General features: G+C 54.5%; 1 pseudogene; it reads right to left on the minus strand.

Moving 5' to 3' along the window:
* Window positions 1-4396: 4396 nt before the first annotated feature.
* Window positions 4397-17328, minus strand: part of LOC134149683 (capping protein, Arp2/3 and myosin-I linker protein 2-like) — a 40606-nt pseudogene continuing 27674 nt past the window's right edge.

Raw genomic sequence — 17328 nt, forward strand, 5'->3', positions numbered from 1 at the left:
AGCACCTGCAAGAGCTCTGTGCACAAGAGGAGCCCAAGGGAGAAACTACTGCTCTGGACAGTGCAAGATCTGATGCAGGCTGTCTGATACCAGGAAAGATGTGTGTTTGTGGTGGCAACTATTCTTGCATGTCCCTCATGGGGACCAGGTTTGCAGGGCACTTGCAGCTTCTACAGAGTTTCTCGTGTACCAGAGTGCAGAAGGTTGGCAGTACTGTTCATCTCCTCCTGGGAAGTGTGGGCTCTGTGAGCATGATGCAGTGGTGCCCCAGCATAGCCAGCTGGCTCTGCCTCTGCCTGCCTCAGCAATGAGATGGTCAGTGTCTCTGGTAGTCCCACTGAAGAAGGGGCACAGAGGGAGGTCTTCGTCCTGCCTGCCTGCCCTCTATGCAGTGTCTCTCTCCACTCTGCCTGGTAGAGGGGCAGGCTGAAGTTTTAGAAGAAGCCTGGCTGAAATGAGGATGATGGGAATGGGTAACCCAGGGCAGTGGGAAGCTCTAGCACCCCAATTTTAGATGGAAAAAATGTTTCAGAGCGCCCCTTTGAGCATTGTATCTCTGAGACCCTGCACACAGTTTTTTGTAGCCATCGCAAGGTTGGAAGTGGATGGCAGGATTAGGAGCAGACAGCAGCTTTCTTTCCTCTGCAAGCTCATTAAAATCGATTCCCTGACTTGCTTTTGCAGCTGTGGAGTCAACAGCATTGTCACAGAGCTCAGAGGCTTCTCTGGACAACTCCTGGGACAGGCTTCCTCCAATGTCCTTGACACTGACTTCCCCAGAAGGTAAGTCCCTGTGCTGTGCAGGGTGCAGTGTGTCTTACGGGGAGCAAATAGCCCCTCTTCTCTCATTAGACAAACACACAGCTCCTCTTTGATTCTGGACTTCTTTCCCCTGGCCAGGAAAGAGTGCTGTGGTGGCCTTAGATCTCCAGTGTTAAGTTCTCTGTACCTGCCTCGTTTGCGCTCTGATGCCCACCTTCCCCAGTGGGCATATGACAGGTTGTGCTCCCCTGTGCAGTATGCCCCTTTCCCTCTTGCCCAATGTGACAGTGTTTTCTATCTTACCAGAGAAATCCTTTCAGTGTGGTTCTCCACAAGCACCAAAGGTGCAACTGGACATGGCTGCTGACAGCAACACTCCTGACTTTCTGGAATCATCTAGCCAGGACTCTCCCCAGAGCTTGTTGCAGGATTCCCCAGTGGAGACTTCATCCCCCTCACTGCTCCAGTTATACAGCATATCAGCGGTGTGGAGGCTGGCCTGTCTCAGGCAACATCAGCTGTGGAGGCAGCCTGCAGAGCTCCCTCTGCTGCTCAAGACCCGCAAGTATCAAGGTGCTTCCAGGCCAACCAGTTGTCTCTGTCTCCAACTTTTCCTGTCCTGCCCAGTAGCCGCTTGGCATCCCTAACTGAAGGGACACCTCACAGAGAGAAGGCAGACTCCAGTGACACAACTTTCCCTCTGGATGTGACAAAGGTTGGCCTGGCTCATGCTAGGACTCAGGGGGATGCCCCATGCAGCAGCAGAAAGTCTGTGGGTGCCAAGAGGAAGCTGTTGATGGGAGACAGCCAAGCACTGCCTGACCTCCATAGGTCCCTCCGGGGACTGCAGCACAAGCAGCATTCAAGTGACGTCCCCCAGGGCAGTGAGACAGACTCTAGCAGGAAGCTGGAGTTTGTGAGAGCCCGGGGAGCAAAGAAGAGCAGAAGAGAGGCGACCAGGCTGCAGCATGGAGGGGAACCCCCCAAGGAGGAGAATGAGCAGGCATCCTCACCGAGTGGTCTGGACTCCAGGCTAGAGCAGCGAGGAGCTCTGCAGCCGGTAAAGACAAAGTGGCTGAGGCCTCTCCTTGTCTCTGTGTAACAGTACCTGGCTCTGGTGGGGTTGTGCAGTTGAAAACAGGTGTCAATGGAGACAGCAGAACCAGCCCTCCTTGCCTCTCGAAGAGGCATAGCAAAGCTGCTACGCACAGGGTTCAGAGAGGGTCCATGGCAGTGGGGTCTTAGGCAAGGATGCCCTCGTGCTAGGGAGGGAGCATGTGCCCCAGCTTGGTGGAAATTGGTGCTCCATTGGAGCCTCTGCCACATCTCCAGGTAACATAGGATTGGAAGACCTGGGACCGAGTGAAGGAGAGATCCCTGACTTTCTCTCTGCTTGTCAAGGGGTCTTGGGACGTGTGGAGGTGTGGTGTTGCTTTTGTGGCTGATCACCCACGGGAAGGCAAGCCAAACTCTGATTCCAGGCTCACTGTCCCTTTCCCTTTTGCAGTATGTGAAGGAGAAGCCGGTCCAGTACAGATATGAGGCCCCATCACCTGAGCTCTGCGAGCAAATAAGATCTGTAAGGTCAGTGCAATGATGGGCGTGTTCAGCCAGGTCTCATCCATAGCCCTGAGTGGAGCCAGCTGTGCCTGTTCTCCAGGCGTAGTTAGCTACTGCTATGCTAGCTCTAGGGCTGCTGGCCCTGTGCCGCCTGGACACTGCTGTTTACATCTCAGGATACAGTCCCCTTGGAGACTCCTGCATTGGGTCCCTGCATCTTTGTTGGACCTTGAACTCTGACTTACCCTTCACAGCAGAACAGAGACCTACTGTGTCCTCTGACCAGGCAGACCACTGCATGCAGCAGACAACTTCATGTGCCCACTTCCCTGGCACAATGTTGCCAGCTGAGTCCCTTCTCACCCTGGCTCACATTTTGATTTTGCAGGATCTCAAAGGCAATGCTGAAGTGGGCCTGCTGGATCCTTATGGACAGGGAGGTGGAGTCCTGAGCCAAGATGTTGTGGAGCCTGAGTACGCTACAAGTGGCCTCTTGTCTTGTTTACTGGTTCATCAAAACAAACTGTAGAACTGTGTGGGAAAAGCAATTGGGGTGGTGGGGGGGAGGGAAGACATGACCAGAGCCCTTGTCCCCAAGGGAACGGCTGAATGGTGTTGACCTGGCTTTGGAGACCCAGGCTCTACAGATGCTGGGGACATGACCTGTCAGAGGTTAGCACCATCATTTTGGGAAGGGGAAAGGAGATATGAAACAGTGCTACCGGTGAGTGACCCAGTGCACAGCCTGTGTATGAGCTAGCCTCCTTTTCCCACCTCCTTGGCACGCTGCTCCTTTGTGGAAGCATCACAGCCTAGTACAAGTGACCTGGCCTAGCCAGCAGGAAGGGGACTTGTTCTGATCCCACTGTAGTATAGGCAGCAGTGATGGCAAAGATGTAGCCAAGAGGCCCTGCATTGTGATCCCCCTTCTGAAGTCAGTGCGGTAGTTTGGAGGTTTATTGATTGCTTTAGGTAGGGTCCTGTGCTGTTCATTACAAAATAGCCTTCAGAGTTATGCTGTGGGAATTAAAAATAAAAAGCATATATTTTTTAAATACACAGTTCTTGTATAAAAAAAAAGGTGGTGGTGGAGAGGGGAAGCAAGCATCTTTCTTCTTGTGGTAAACATCAGTGTAAGTAATGCATTTGGTCCAGAGGTGGAGTGGAGGTGATCTGCTCACAGCTGACACAGGAGAAAGCCACGTATTTTTGGGGGTGGTGCTGGTGACAGCTGGAGAGCAGCTGGGATGGAGAGGCAGACATGGCTGTGAGTTCTGAAAGGCTGGATCACTCATAGTAGTGACTACAGAGCTGCATTTTGAAATGTGATGGTTCCTGTTCCCTCTGATACAAATCTGGGTTTTGAGGTGATGGAGAAAGTGATAGCCCCTGTGAGTTGAGGAGTGGAGCTGGGAGCAGGGGGGCTGGTATGCCTGGTGACAGGACTCTAGTAACACTGTTAACAATGTCTCGGCTGACGTGCACAGCTGGGTTGTTTGTACTTCTGCTGCCTGCTCTGCCCCTTGATCCATTCCTAAGATTGTCAGCTTTCCCTATTACCATCCACAGCCCACAGGCGTGTCAGCAGAGGCAGTCCGTGGAAGGCGATGCTGCTTGGCATGTCTCTGCTGTGTTGGTCATCTGCTCTTCAGATGGGCTCCAGCCTGGCCCGGTGCTGGGGAGACTGTGTCCTGCTTATGCTGTGTGCTGCCCCAGGCAGTGGGCAGAGAAGCAGCTGCAAGTCTGTGCCCTTCTGAGAACTGCTCATGGCCTGGCTTTTGGTTCAGCTTGGCCAGCAGCCCCAGCCCCTCTGTGATGAGGCCCCAACCAGGCTGTCCCTGCAGCAAAAAGTGGCTCTGTTGCCTTTGTAACAGCTGCTGGAGGAAAAGGTGAGGCTGGCTGGCCCCTCAGCTGTGTCCACACAAATCTGACATGGAAGCAAGGTGCGGAGCATGCCTGGGGTACTTTGCGCTCTTTCCCTCTGCACCATGCCCAGGCTGTGTTGCTAATTACCCTGTCACTCCGTGCTTGCTTGCAGGGTTTTATTGGAAACAGTGCGGCAGCATGCAGGGGCTCACTGTCCCAGGGCTGGCTCCCCCTGGCCCAGCACTGTACTTCTTTGGTCTAGGGTTGAGTCTTGTGCATTCACAACAGCTTGTGTCTGGTCTTCTTTTGCTTCTGCTCCAGGCTGCAGCTCCTCTGGTGTGTCCCCAGTGCTGGGCTGGTCCTGCATCACAGCATCTGGAAAAGCCACAAATACTGGTGTTAGTGTGGAACAAGCCATCACTGCCATCACACTTACTTTAGGAAAGGGCAAGGCAGCTCAGAGTCTCCTGTCGCCCAGCCTTACCCATGCTATCCAAGGATGGGCTGGGCTTGCTGGTCACTTCTGGGTCCACAAGGGAGTTGCGTTTGTTCCTCCTTTTCAGCACAGGTGACCGCTGCAGATGAAGGGGGATCACTACATCTGGAAGAAACAAAACGCGGCATTACGTAAGCTGGCTATGTGGTTGGAGCGGCCTGGCTTGAGCTTGAAGGTGAAGCCGGGAGCTGAGAGCACTAGTGTCATGAGAGCAGTTTTCCTGATGTGGCCGCAATGAATGTGGCTTCCCCAGTGTGTTGTAGGAAGCACTGCGAAAGGGAAAAGGGGATGGATGGACTTTTGGGGCTTTTGCCCTGCTCTGTTGATCTGTTCAGGGAAGGCGCTGGAGGCCATGTTCCCATATGCGTTGCTATTGTATCACCTGCATCCCAAAGTAAGCTCAGCCCCTTGGGGCTGCACCAGAGGGCAAGTGTTTGTGCTGCCAGGGTGAAGCCATCCCCTCCCTCCTGTTGTCTTCCTGTCTGTCCCGCAGATGAGCCAGGGCAGTAGGGCTTTTGCTAGGCCTTTGTCATGGGCTGTGCCTGTCTGGCTGAGTCATCCTCAGCTGCTGAGTGCTTTATTGAACAGGAGTGGTGAGCACCTGCTCTACCCTGAGACAAACCCAGCTGCGCAGCCTGTGGCCTTCAGGGCTGGATGCTTCTGTTCCCCAGCACCTGGGGCTCCTGCTCTGGCCTTGATTTACCCTCCAGCTCCATCAGGCTCTCTGATTTCCTGAGCTGGTCCTCGTGGATGGAGACAGCTCTGCAGTTGGTCCCGCTCGGCACAACTGGCCCCGGAGCCAGGTGATTGTCTGGGAAAGCCACGGGGACATGCTGGCCGGGGAGATGGTCCCTGCCACAGGCATGTCCTGTGATGCCTCCCCAGCAGCCCTGTCAGGGTGTCCTGGGAGAGTCTATGGGGCACATCAGGGCCAGGCAGAGAAGGGAACCAGCGTTTTTAGGTTTTGTATCCATTTCCTCCCTAGAGGAGGGTGGCTCAAGGCTCAATTTTCAGTTGGCCTCCATCCCCAAATTCCCACAGCACTGGCTGCCTCTGCTGTGAATGGGCTAGCCCCTCTTTACGGTCCTTTCTGTGGCTTGTACGCCCATACTTTCAGCATCAGGAGGTGCTGCCAGGCTCTGTGGAGTGGTGCTGGTGCCCAACTCCCCATAGTGGCTGACCCTCTGCAGCAGCGCTGTTGGTGTGCTCCTCCCAAGCCATGGCAGGCTGCTGCTCCATCCCTCTCGGCCTGCTGGCTCCAGCTGCCTGCTCTGTTTGGGGATGGGGAGGGAGCACCGGGGCAGGTCTGAGCTCTTCCTCTTCAGCTCTGTGTTCAGCTGCTTCCCCAGAACTTTCCAGGCTGGCCTGGGAGCAGCAGAACCTATGCTGGCCTCCATCATGTTGGCTCCGTAAGGATGTGTCTGTGGGAAAGGCAGGGCAGAGCCATGGATATCCCACATGTAGGGTTTTCCCCCAGAGTCTGGCTCTGAGGAGGGCCGGGCAGCTCTAAAGTGCTGGCTGTCATCCTGCACCTACCCAAGGGACACAGGACATAGGTGGGCTTTGGTCCCTAGGGCCAGCAGCAGGACAGCAGCTTGGGCTGATGTCTCTGTCCATGTATGCATCAAGGGAGAATGGCTGGATTTCCTTCTGCTATGGCTAGATCAGTACCCTGAGCAGGGTGTCTGTGCCCACTGGCTGGAGAAGTGGTACATGTTGACTCCAATGTGCTGGCCCCATAGAGCGCTGCTGGATGTTAACAGTGGGAAAGACTTAACTCCCCCCACTGGCCAATCCTCTGCCCCTGGCAACTTGTGCACGTCCACCTGTGCCCACAGCAGACCTACCTGTGGACATGGAGTGTGTGTGCGCCTTCAGGGAGGGTGTTGGTGAATCTGCCAAGCTGTCCACAATGTCCCCTGCAAGCACAGGTCATTGGTCAGCAACAGTGTGCTGAGTGGGTCACCCCCATGCCATTAGCACCCAGTGAGGTGATTAAAGCACAGGGTAAAGCAGCCCTGAGTGAAACTGGTGATGCTTGGCCCAGTTCCTGCTAGCTGTGTGCCATGGGATGTGGGGGCTGGCCTTGCTGTGAAACATGCATCCAGGAGCCCATGGGATCCTAAGGATGCCCAGTTGTGCCACCCTCGGTGAGGGTCAGGGTGGAGGGAAGTGGGGGGCAGGACGCAGCACCTCACCATCTGAACCAGCTTTCTTGATCTCGCTGTCTTTGCTCTGCAAGAGAAAGAAATCTGGTGAGGTAGCGGTGGGATTGCAGCACCAGGGCTGATGGGCCTGTGACCAGCAGTGTGCTGCCAGGGCTTGAGGGGAGGAGTGTGCGTGGCATGGGTGCATGCTGGTGAAGAAGGCACAGCTGACTAGACACCCTCCATGATCCATGCGCTGCTTCCCTTGCAGAGGGTTAGGGGACAGAGGCTACGGGCAGTGATGACAGGCCTGTATGCTGTCAGGTCTGGCCTGGGCAGGGGAATGAGACCAGGGCCTGGGTCACCTTGTCCCATGGGCCACCATCTCCACCTCCCTGGGTGCAGGATGTGTCCCTAAAGAAGAGCCGATCCCACCTGCTGCTTCTTGTCCTCGGTGGCCAGGCCCTGTATGACACCCATGCGGTGGAGCATGATGTGCACACATTGCTCGAAGGAATTGGGAAGCTCCCCATCATTCTTCTCCAGGTGCCTCTTCTGCAGGAAAGACACAGCCATGCAAGGATGTGTGGAGAGAGAGGCAGCACTCCTCACAGGACCAGCAGCACTAACCTGATGGCCTGCTGAGTGCGTGGTCCCCCAACCCTAGTTGTACCCTATGGTTACTGAGGCAAGGACACAACCCAGTAGGGCCTGTCCCCAGTCATTGCTCACGGATCCCCACATCCCTGCGGTGTCCAGCCTGCTCTCCTCTCCCTCTCAGTCATGGGTGGGCTGCAGCCCTGTGCCCTGGTTCTGTTCCACAGTCCCTGATGGCATGCAGCCCCAGTACCATCAGCATTCTCGGAGGCAGCAGCACCCAGCAGCCAAGTCGATGACAGTCATCCAAGGTGGCTTGCTGAGGACTGCCGTGGCAGTGCTTACCTTGTCGTGCCTGACCCCAAGTGTGTCCTCATCCTCCCCAGACAGCAGTACAAGTGACTGAGACTTGCCCTCCCGTGAATACTTGGGCCTGATCCTGCAGGCAGAGTCAGGAGTCTGGCTGTGCTCAGGCTCTGCCTGGGGCTCGGCAGCGAGGCTCCCCTCCTCAGACTTGCTCAGTGGCTCTCCTGCCTTGCTGGGGGGGCCCGTAAAATGTCACTGAGCATCGACTGTCTGCTTTTGGGGGCTGTGACGCTGCCCTCAGGCTCCTTCTCACACCTTGAGCTCTGGCTGGACTTGGGCTTCTTGAATGCAAAAAAGGTCCCAATTTTCCTCTTGAGGGTGCGAGAGCTTGAAGATGCCGGAAGGGCTGATCCAGGGCAGGTCCCCCGTGCTGTGGGGCTGGGGAGAGATGAGGCGTTGTGAAATGTTAGGTCAGGGCTGCCGAGGGGTTTGACCCAAGGACCCAGTGCCAGCCCCGGATGCTTGGCTCAGCCAGCCCTGGGTAGACCTGGGGAAGCTCTCACAGCATGGTTCATCTAGACCCTGGTGGATCATTCCTTCCTTGTTGTGGGACAGACCCCCACAACTCTTATACAACTGTCCTCCCCCCAAAGCTTGTGGGAAGCCAGCCCTGCCTGCGTCTCACCCAACAAGTGCATTCACAATGTCCTCCTGCCAGTTTGCCCTTGAAAATGCTCTCTGAGGCCAGGCAGAGCTCTGCCCTACCAGGTGCCTAGGGTAAGAAGTGCTGTGGTGCTGTTTTCCCAAGCATCCCTTTAGCAGTTGGCCCTGACCTTGAGCCAGCAATGTTTGCATGGCAGTGTGGATTGCAGGTGGTGGTAGTCTGCAGAAACATGGTGCACCAGGGGACAGGAGCATGCTGGGGGTGCTGGCTGCTGGGCCAGCACTACTGAGAGGACTGTGGGCACCCCCTTTCACTTATGGCAGGTCCTCTGTGATGAGCTTCTTGGTGAAGAAGTCCTCAAGGCCCTCATCCACACGGGTGATGCTCCTGTCCTCACAGGCCACAGGCTGCACCTGCAAGCTAGCACGGCCATCATCTGGGACCAGGCCTGAGCAGCAGGTGGGCAGCAGTAGGTACATCTCCCTTACCCACCACCTCCTGGGAGGCCACACAGGCAGGCAAAATTATACACCATGCATGCATACGTACATATGCGTCGTATATAGGCGTATCCTGTCCCATGCATGTGCACGTGCAGACCTCTCTGCTATGCCGGGAGGAGGCTTGTGGATGCCAGTGCAAGAAAGGACCTGGAAACCCTTTGGGCTGGATGGGCTGGCACCTCCACAGACCAGGACGTCCCCTTCCCTGTTCCATACATCTGGCCTTAAAGCCAAATCAGGATGTTATCACACTGTGATCCAGACAGGATCCCATGATGACTTGGCACGTCACCATTTTGTCAGGATCCCTAGATCTCCTTTGCTTGTTACCAGCCTTTCACCTTGCCTGAACAGCCACTGCAATTCCCCTGCAGTGGCCTCCTTGGCCCAGCATTGCCCTCCTCTGCTGCATCACACCAGGACCCCTGCTGTGGTGCGCTGCCGTGTGCTGGGCACTCATGCTCCTGCTCAGCACTGTGGAGAAGGTCTGGTGCCCATGTGCTCTCTCTCTCTAGCTCTCTACCCATAAGTGCCTGTGTTGCAGGATGCCCATATGGCTCCACAGTACATTTCCAACCCTCCTTGGGGGCACGTTGTGGCAGATCCTGCCTTTGCTCACCTTGTGGGCACTGAGCATCAGCAAGGACAGCCCTGGCCCGATTTCAGAACCAACTCTTGCAAATGATCTCCTATAGCTGGGTCAGTCGTTTGTATGCTGTCCTAGACTCTTGGGCCATGTAGAGAGGAAGACTTTGGCAGGAAGGTTCCTTGCTTTGAGAACCAAGGAATGGACACTTACACTCCCTGCTCCTGATGGAGCAAGTGGCTGGAGGCCTAGGAGAGAACAGCTCTGCAGTCAGCCCTCAGCGCAGTGCAGGCTGCATCCATCCATCCATCCATACCACCAGGAGGCAAGGATAAAGGTTAGGATATATGGCTGCTCAGAAGGGGCGGCCAGGCTTTGAGAGAGAAGCTGGGCATCATGAGGTAACCAACTCCCCCATGGAGCAGAAGCTGTGGATGCTGACTGCAGGCATCAAGGTGTGAGCTTTTAGGTCTGGAAAACCCACACCCAAGGGAGTCCGTGCTCAACAGTCCATGAGGAAGGGGCAAAGTATCCTATGGGGGTGTCCTGCACAGCCTACGCCTGCCTGCGAGCCATGCAGCTGGGCACTCAGGGCTTGTTTCATTTCCTGTCATCTGCACATAGAGCCTAGTACTCATCCACACTGGTTTTCCCCTGTTGAGTCCAACTCCAACCAACTCAAAGCACTGCTGTGGTTCAGACAAAGATCAACCACTTTGCGTCCAAGCCTGGACCATGTCCATGTCTATAATATGGCCTGACCTTCCTTTAGAATCATGGCATTTGCCAAGCTCTGGCACAGGGCACGAGATTGGTGGCTTCCAATTGACAAGAGGAAAGCACTTCTCGGTCGGTGGCATTTCAATTCATAATGACTTTTCATTACAGCTGGATTTATGCCTCTCAGGATCCATTCCAGCAGTCCAATATCCGCTTTGCCTGTCACATTGCATCCATCAAAGCCTGCCCTCACCAAACACACAGACAATGTTTGGCAGAACATTGCCTATCTGGAATAGCTTGATGGAGTGGGCAGGCAGGCTCCAACCACAGGGCCTGACCAGATAAGCATCACCATGGACATGCATGCCATGGCCTTCCAGCAGATGGCAGGACTGTTATGTCATGATGGCAGGGAGACAAGGGATAAGCTGGACCACCTGACACAGTGCCCCCATGATTTGTTTCTCCAGAGCCACTCCCAACCCTTCTGCACTTGCTTTAGGTGTGTGGTGGGGGGCTGCCCCCCCAAGGGCCTTCTAAAGGCGGGTGAAGGAGCAGAGATTGCTTAGACAGCAGTCAAAGTGCTTCCAGCCTTTCCAAAGCACCCCACCACAGCACACATTGACCTCCCTCCAGCCCCTGCCTCAGCACCACCCATCTCTCCCAGGCCTGGTCTTCTCCATGGATGCTGGCCCAATTGCATCCAAAAGTTACTTTTTGCTTGCAGAGCAGTCTGAGGCACTGCAAACACATCCAGTAGGTTATGAGCATCACTCCCTGTACATTCATATTGCAGGTGTGGGAAAGCTCTGGGGTTAAATCCAGCCATACCAAGGCCAGCAGAGCCCTGGAACCAATCCTCCACTGACGGCTTCAGCAATTTGCACAGTTCTGCCAAGGGCCATGATAGTTGCGTTCACATTTTGCTACCAGTGTTTTGGGGCTGATCCGGAAAAGAATTTTGGAATCTTGAGAGAAAATTCATCGCAGATGGACAGAGGGAGATGGAGACGTTCACAAAAAGATCAGCCCTCTGCACACAATGTTATTTTTTTCCTGCCTGTGTCTCAGGTCTCACAGTTCTGCAGAATTCCAAATTCATCAGGAGGAAAAGGAAAGACTCCTCCGGTCTCCCAAAACCGCTGCCTATCCTCTCAACTCCCCCCACCTCAAAGGTGCACACAGTAGCAGCTGGAGTGCAGTATCATAAATCAGCTGCACTCTGCCCATCTCATGTTCCTGCCTTGCAATAAATGCTGACTAAGAGAATTCATCCCATTGAGGGGAGGGGGAAATAAAAAACCCACAAGCCTTCCCTCCTCCTACCCCACAAACTGCCTGGTTGGAAAAAAAAAACAAAACAAGTCTTACATTTGGCTTGCTTGGAGGCTGCTTGTGCCTGCGGTTGGGCTGGGGCCTGGCTTTGGTGCAATGCTCCCCTTCGATTGGTAGGTCCATAAGGGATTCTGCAGATGTGGGCTGCGTGCAAGGGAGCAAGCTGCTTGCAGGCTCAGCATCCTTTGTGGAGGCAGAGCATGCCTTTGGCGCGGCGGGGCTGAGTGACAGCGGCGCCCGGTGTGCTCAGAGCCCGCTTGCGTCCCTGCTTGCCTGTAGCTCCAGCTCCGAGAGACCTGCGAGGGCAAGAGGCCCAGGCTGAGAACAGGCCCTGAGGCCAGCGCCTTGGCTAAACCCCATGCAGACCTCCCCACTGTGGCAGCCTTAGCCTGAGTGCAGCAGTGGTGGAGGTTTAACAGTACTGCGCCGTGGTGCTTGCTGCACCACGCAAAGGGAAGGGGAGGGGAGCAGAGCCAGGCAGCTGCTCCACAGCTTGTGCAAACGCTGCTGACGGTGAGGAGAGCTTGCACTTCAGCCTTGGGCAACAGCTTTGCAGCTCATTTGGTGCCAGATCCTGCTATTCTCGCAACGGAACGAGGTCTCCAAGGAGGTTTTTGCACCTAGCTGGCAAAGCTGTGAGCGTGGGATGCTGCAGGGGAGTGACACAAGTGGTTTCCTGCAGACAAGTCCAAAGATGCACACCAAACCCCTCACAGGCTTACACCGAGGCAGGGGGAGAGCAGCACGGGCTACACCAGGCCTGGCCCAGCTTGCAGGAAGGACTAGGAGCTACCAAAGGTGTACTTCGTTTTGCAGCATACACAGCACAGCTATGATGGATGAGGATAAGGCTAGGCTCAGCAGATTTCAAGGGTCCTCTGCATCTAGGGCAGGCACAGGGATAGCTGGATGTGAGGCACTCAGGTCTAGTATGAACTCTGCTTCTGCTGAAGCCTGTGATCTCAATGCCAACAAGCATCACTGCCAAAGTCCCCAAAGAGAAAAGTCACTACAAGGCTGGTCGTTTTCCTTGGGCCTCCTCAGATCCAGTAGTTCCCAGCCAACCTGGGCACACAGAGCTTTGTGGGATAAAATCAGCTGCAGAAAAGCACAGGACAATTCAGCACTGCTCTCTCTGGGCAGCCACCCTGTAGGTTTGTCTGCAGCCCTAGGAACAGCCTCCGGCAAACCCTCCTCTGCCACATTGCAATCCTGAGGCCTTAAATCAGAGCCCCTGGATGTCAGCAATGCTCAGGCCTTAGGAGTGGTCTCCAGCATGGTACAAGGAGATGTCCCTACTAGAGGCATGCTGCTTTGAAGGTTTCAGAGTCACCCACACACTTTCCATTCTCTCCTGAGGCAGCAGCGTATCTGGATCCCATCCAGCTCAAAACATTGGGCGACAAAAGGCCAGCTCTTCCCCACATTACTGTCAGAAGAGTGCCCTGAACAGTGGCCCCCACATAAATATCATATGCCTCTGGTGTGAGGTGTGAGCCCCCTGCCACTGCGATGCCCTTACAGGCATGCAAGCAGCCCACTGTTCCAGACCATAATGGATGTACACCAAAGCAGGGCACAGAAGCAGGGACGGCTGTGCAGCAGCCTTACTTCTCATGGTTGGCGTGGGCCAAATGCTCCTGAAATGTTTGTTTTTCCTCTGTAGAGCCATCTTGTGCTGCAGGGAGAGGATGAGAAAGAGGCTGCTCACAAATCCAGCAATGCACTCGCTGCCTGGCCACCAACAGAATGGAGTCAAACAGAGGCCACCACAGGTAAGCACTGCCTGGGAGTCACCCACAGCCTCAATGCTGGCTACCTTAGCTCTGCAAAGCTGACTAAGGTGAGCAGTGTCTTCCTGTCTTCGCCTTGGCAGTAAGACATAGCCAGCCTTGGTCCTGTGCCTGTTGCAACCCCTCTGACACCCCTAAATCCCCAGGGCTGCACCCTCTCTTGGTCTGGTTCATCTTCAGCACCTAACTAAACCATCCTAGGTGAGGGAATCATGTAGTGGTAGGCTTGGGTCAGGCCTGATAGCTCCTAATGTCACTGACCCCTCTAGTAGCCCACTCATTAGCATAGCACAGCCGAGCAGGGAGTTGAGCCCTACCTCCTCCCCAGGAAAGCCTTTCTCAACGATATCCAGAGGATTTCTGCCCCTCATTGGCACAGTGGCATCATCTTCAATGGACTCCAGCTGCAGTGATGGGAAGTCCAGACCGTGCTTGGAGAGGCTTTCTGCCTAAAATCATGAGGAAATGCTTAAATCATTCCCTTGGCTGAAGTGCACTCGGCTGCACTGTGTATGCTGTGCTGCTCCACTCCCTTCCAGTGCCTGGGATTTATGAGCGGATTTAGGCCTGATTAGCCAGCTGCCAGCCCTGGCCGTGCCTTAGTGGGGCTGCTCTGCTCCTGCCTCATCCAGAGAGCCCTGGTATGGGGGCAGCTGCTGCCCGGCTTCCTCCTGGCACTCACCCAACATTCTCTGCCATGGGGCAGCTCTTGGAACTCACTCTGGGTTGATGAGGAGCTGTATAGGGTTAATTCTGCCGGGACAACTGTGGGAGAGGATTACCTGGGAGGAAAGGCAGCCTGAGTGGAAATTGTCCTGCTTTCTAGACAGCAAATCTGCAACCACTGTGTTGGCTGGTGCCTGGGCAATGCCAACATACACACCAATCCCACATCCCCATCATGACCCACAAGAGTGGCACTCTCTGGCACTCACCAGCTTGCACTGAGCAACAGTCAGGTCTCCCAGCATGGCATCCACAATGCAGTCAGCCACAGCCGCTGTGACAGATAGCTTGGTTTCACTGGGACCAGAGAGAAGGTGTCAGAGCTAGCCCTGCTTCAGCCCAATAAGTGGGGTGGCCTGCATAGGTGTTTTCATTTTTGGTGGGAGACACGTGGGTAAGGAGCTGGGTGGCTGCAGCCCCACAAGCCTTGAGCCTGGCTGCACCAGGAGCTGAACAGGCACAGGTGTCCCTGGAGTGCAACCTCTTTGTAGAGCCCTGCTAGGGAATTAGAGGCTCAGCCAGGGGATGGCCATGCTGCTGGAGACACATCACGGAGAATATGCCCAGGCAACTTGCTGGCCAGACATGTGCACCCATTCCTGCTCTCCATGCAGGAACCAGGACCTGGAGCAGGTGCTGGTCATGTCCTGGCAGGGATAGAGGATGCCAAGTACCTCCCCTCCAATGCTCAGGGCTCTCCTTTCTCAGCAGTATGTGCCTGCATGAGTACGATCCTCCTCCACCCAGGACTTCCCAGCTCCCCAGAGACTCGTAGCAGGGGGTGCGAGCTGGATCAGGTTGGGAAGCAAAGCCAAAGCTGGGTAAACACGGCAGCCAGGTCCCTCTGCCCCACACTCTCCCTGGCAGCACAGCCACATAGGGTGACTCTGATCTTGAGCTGCCCCATGGGAGAGAGACAGCTGTGCAGCAGCCCCTTAAATGTGCAGCTGAGCAAAAAGGGAAAAAGTCATGTCACCCACTTCAGCTTGTTGAAGACATCAGTGGCCATCCGGTCCAGGACAGAACCGAGGTTGAGGTGGTCCTGGAGATAGATGCGCTCTGACATGGCATTGACCAGCTGGTCCCTGACTCCCCTCTTCTGTACCATGGCCAGGCACAGGTTGTGCACTGTGTCCAATACGGCTTGCATGATCGCCTGCAGCAAAGCTAGAATTTAGGGATGGGAAAAAGGAATTTTATGCATCTTTTCTATCAGAATTCAAATGTTTTCCTATTTGTCTCAGGAGATGTTGTGTACAGAAGGGACCTGAGTGATGGAAGGTGCACAGCAGGTGCTCTGCTGGAGCACACTGTGTGTCAGGCTCAGAGCAGCTGTCATCCCTTTGGCAGGACAGTCCCTGCCTCTGGGGCTTTGTCACATCTTGGGCTGAGGCTGACAAGCATCCCATGCCACTGGTGGCTCCCTGCTTGCTGCAGTGGCTCCTAGCAGGCACCCACCTGGATTTCCTGGCCGCAGGCCTGTGACGCTTCCTCTGTGAGACATTCCATCTTATGCTGCAGCTTGCCGTTCTGGTATGGGGTGTTTCCTGCTTCATACAACAGAGGCAAAATCTGCAAGGGGTGGAGAGAAAGTGTGGATGAGCCTATAGCAAATTATCTTTCCTCTGCTTGACCATGTATGGTAGGCTCAGTCTTGGTCCACGGCTGCCTTATAGCAAAGCTCACCTTGCATTAGCTGGGGACTCCCAGGGATCTACCAGCCACACTGGGCTGAAGTTGGGCCCCCCCAGCCTCTCTGCGATCTTCTCCCTCTCAGTCATTCCCTGCCCACTGCCCCCAGAGTCCATTAGCTCTCCTCTCGTTGTGCCCAGACAGTCTGCTCTCACACCGCTTATCTTTTCCTATCCCTTCCAGTACCTCTGCAGCATCAGCACTCTCTTCTTTAGTTAAATCCCTCTAGAGGCCTTCCCTAACCCAGGAAGCTGATGAGTAACCTCTTTCTCACCCTGTTGCAGGAATACGTACTCACCATGCACAACCATTTGTCCCCAACATTTGGAGAACAGCGCCAGGTCCCTGCAGAGCATCTTCACCATGGTATAGCCTCCAGGTGCTACCAGGAGACTTGGCAGTAGGTGGCAAAAGCCCCTCCTCTCCTTCTCTGCAGTAGCATCCCCCACCCTGTTAGGTCTCACTGTAGGCTGTAAAGTCAGTGCCACTGTAGGCTGTAAAGTCAGTGCCAGCCCCTTGCAAGCAAGCAGTTGTGATGGTCTGTATTTGAAGCAATTCTGTCCCCAAAACACCTGACGCAAATCCTTTCTGGTGTGGCCTCAAGGAAATTCTGGCCCCCAGCAGTTCTCTACATCTCCAGTCTCTAACAAACTGCTCATAGATTTGTGCAAATTTTCCCTCCTGCTGGGATGGAGAGACGCAGTGTATCTCTTGGAAAAGCCCAGTGGAGCTGGGGAGGCACCATGGCTCTTGGCCTCGCCAGCTCATGTAGAGACAATTGCTACACAGGGACGAGGACATAGTGACAGGCTTGGGATAGGGGCACAGGCTCAGGTGTGTGGAGAGAACCACACCTCTCCCCTGCAACAGCAGCTGATGAGATAGTAAGTGATAACACTGAGGAAGAAGATGCCCACTAGCTGGATTAAACAGTAACTAGGGGGTGGCCAAGAGACTTGAGGGAAAAAAAAAAAGAAAAAAAAAAGTGGCAGCTTGAAAGGAAGTATAGAAGAAGAAAGAAAATGTGTAATCAGGAGAGAGAAGTGGGAACAGCAGCAGTCTAACAGAGTCTAACACTGCCAGGAGTGGCCTCCTCCAGTATCATGGCCTGGTGGAACATTCCCCTCACCATGTTGTGGGAGGATGCATCCAGCCAATGCAGCTAAGAGGATGGGGATCCCCAAGGAGGGACCCTCTGGAGGAACATGGGGAGGTTTATCACCAGTGTCGGCATCAGCAGATTGTAAGAAGCAGAATGGGTGAGCCCAAAGCCAGAGCATTCGCAGCTCCCGAAGAAGGGTGGTGCAAGCAGAGGAATTTCCTCTTTTGAAGAAGGGATGTGCTTATAGCCCACGGTTCCTGGGGAAGGTATGCACACAACTGTGTGTATCTATGTATGTGGATTAGACCATCTTGGGATTTGAAGGGGGTTCAGAAATTTGAAGCTGCTTTTTAACATTTTACAAGTGTTTAGTAATGTGATGTATATCTGTTGCATTTATGATATTGATCTTGAAAATTCACTGTTTGCTAGTTAAATGTCATTAATAAATCAATAAACTGCTTGGTCTT

This window comes from Rhea pennata, chromosome 21 (assembly GCF_028389875.1).
Source record: "Rhea pennata isolate bPtePen1 chromosome 21, bPtePen1.pri, whole genome shotgun sequence".
In the NCBI taxonomy this organism is placed as follows: Eukaryota; Metazoa; Chordata; class Aves; order Rheiformes; family Rheidae; genus Rhea; species Rhea pennata.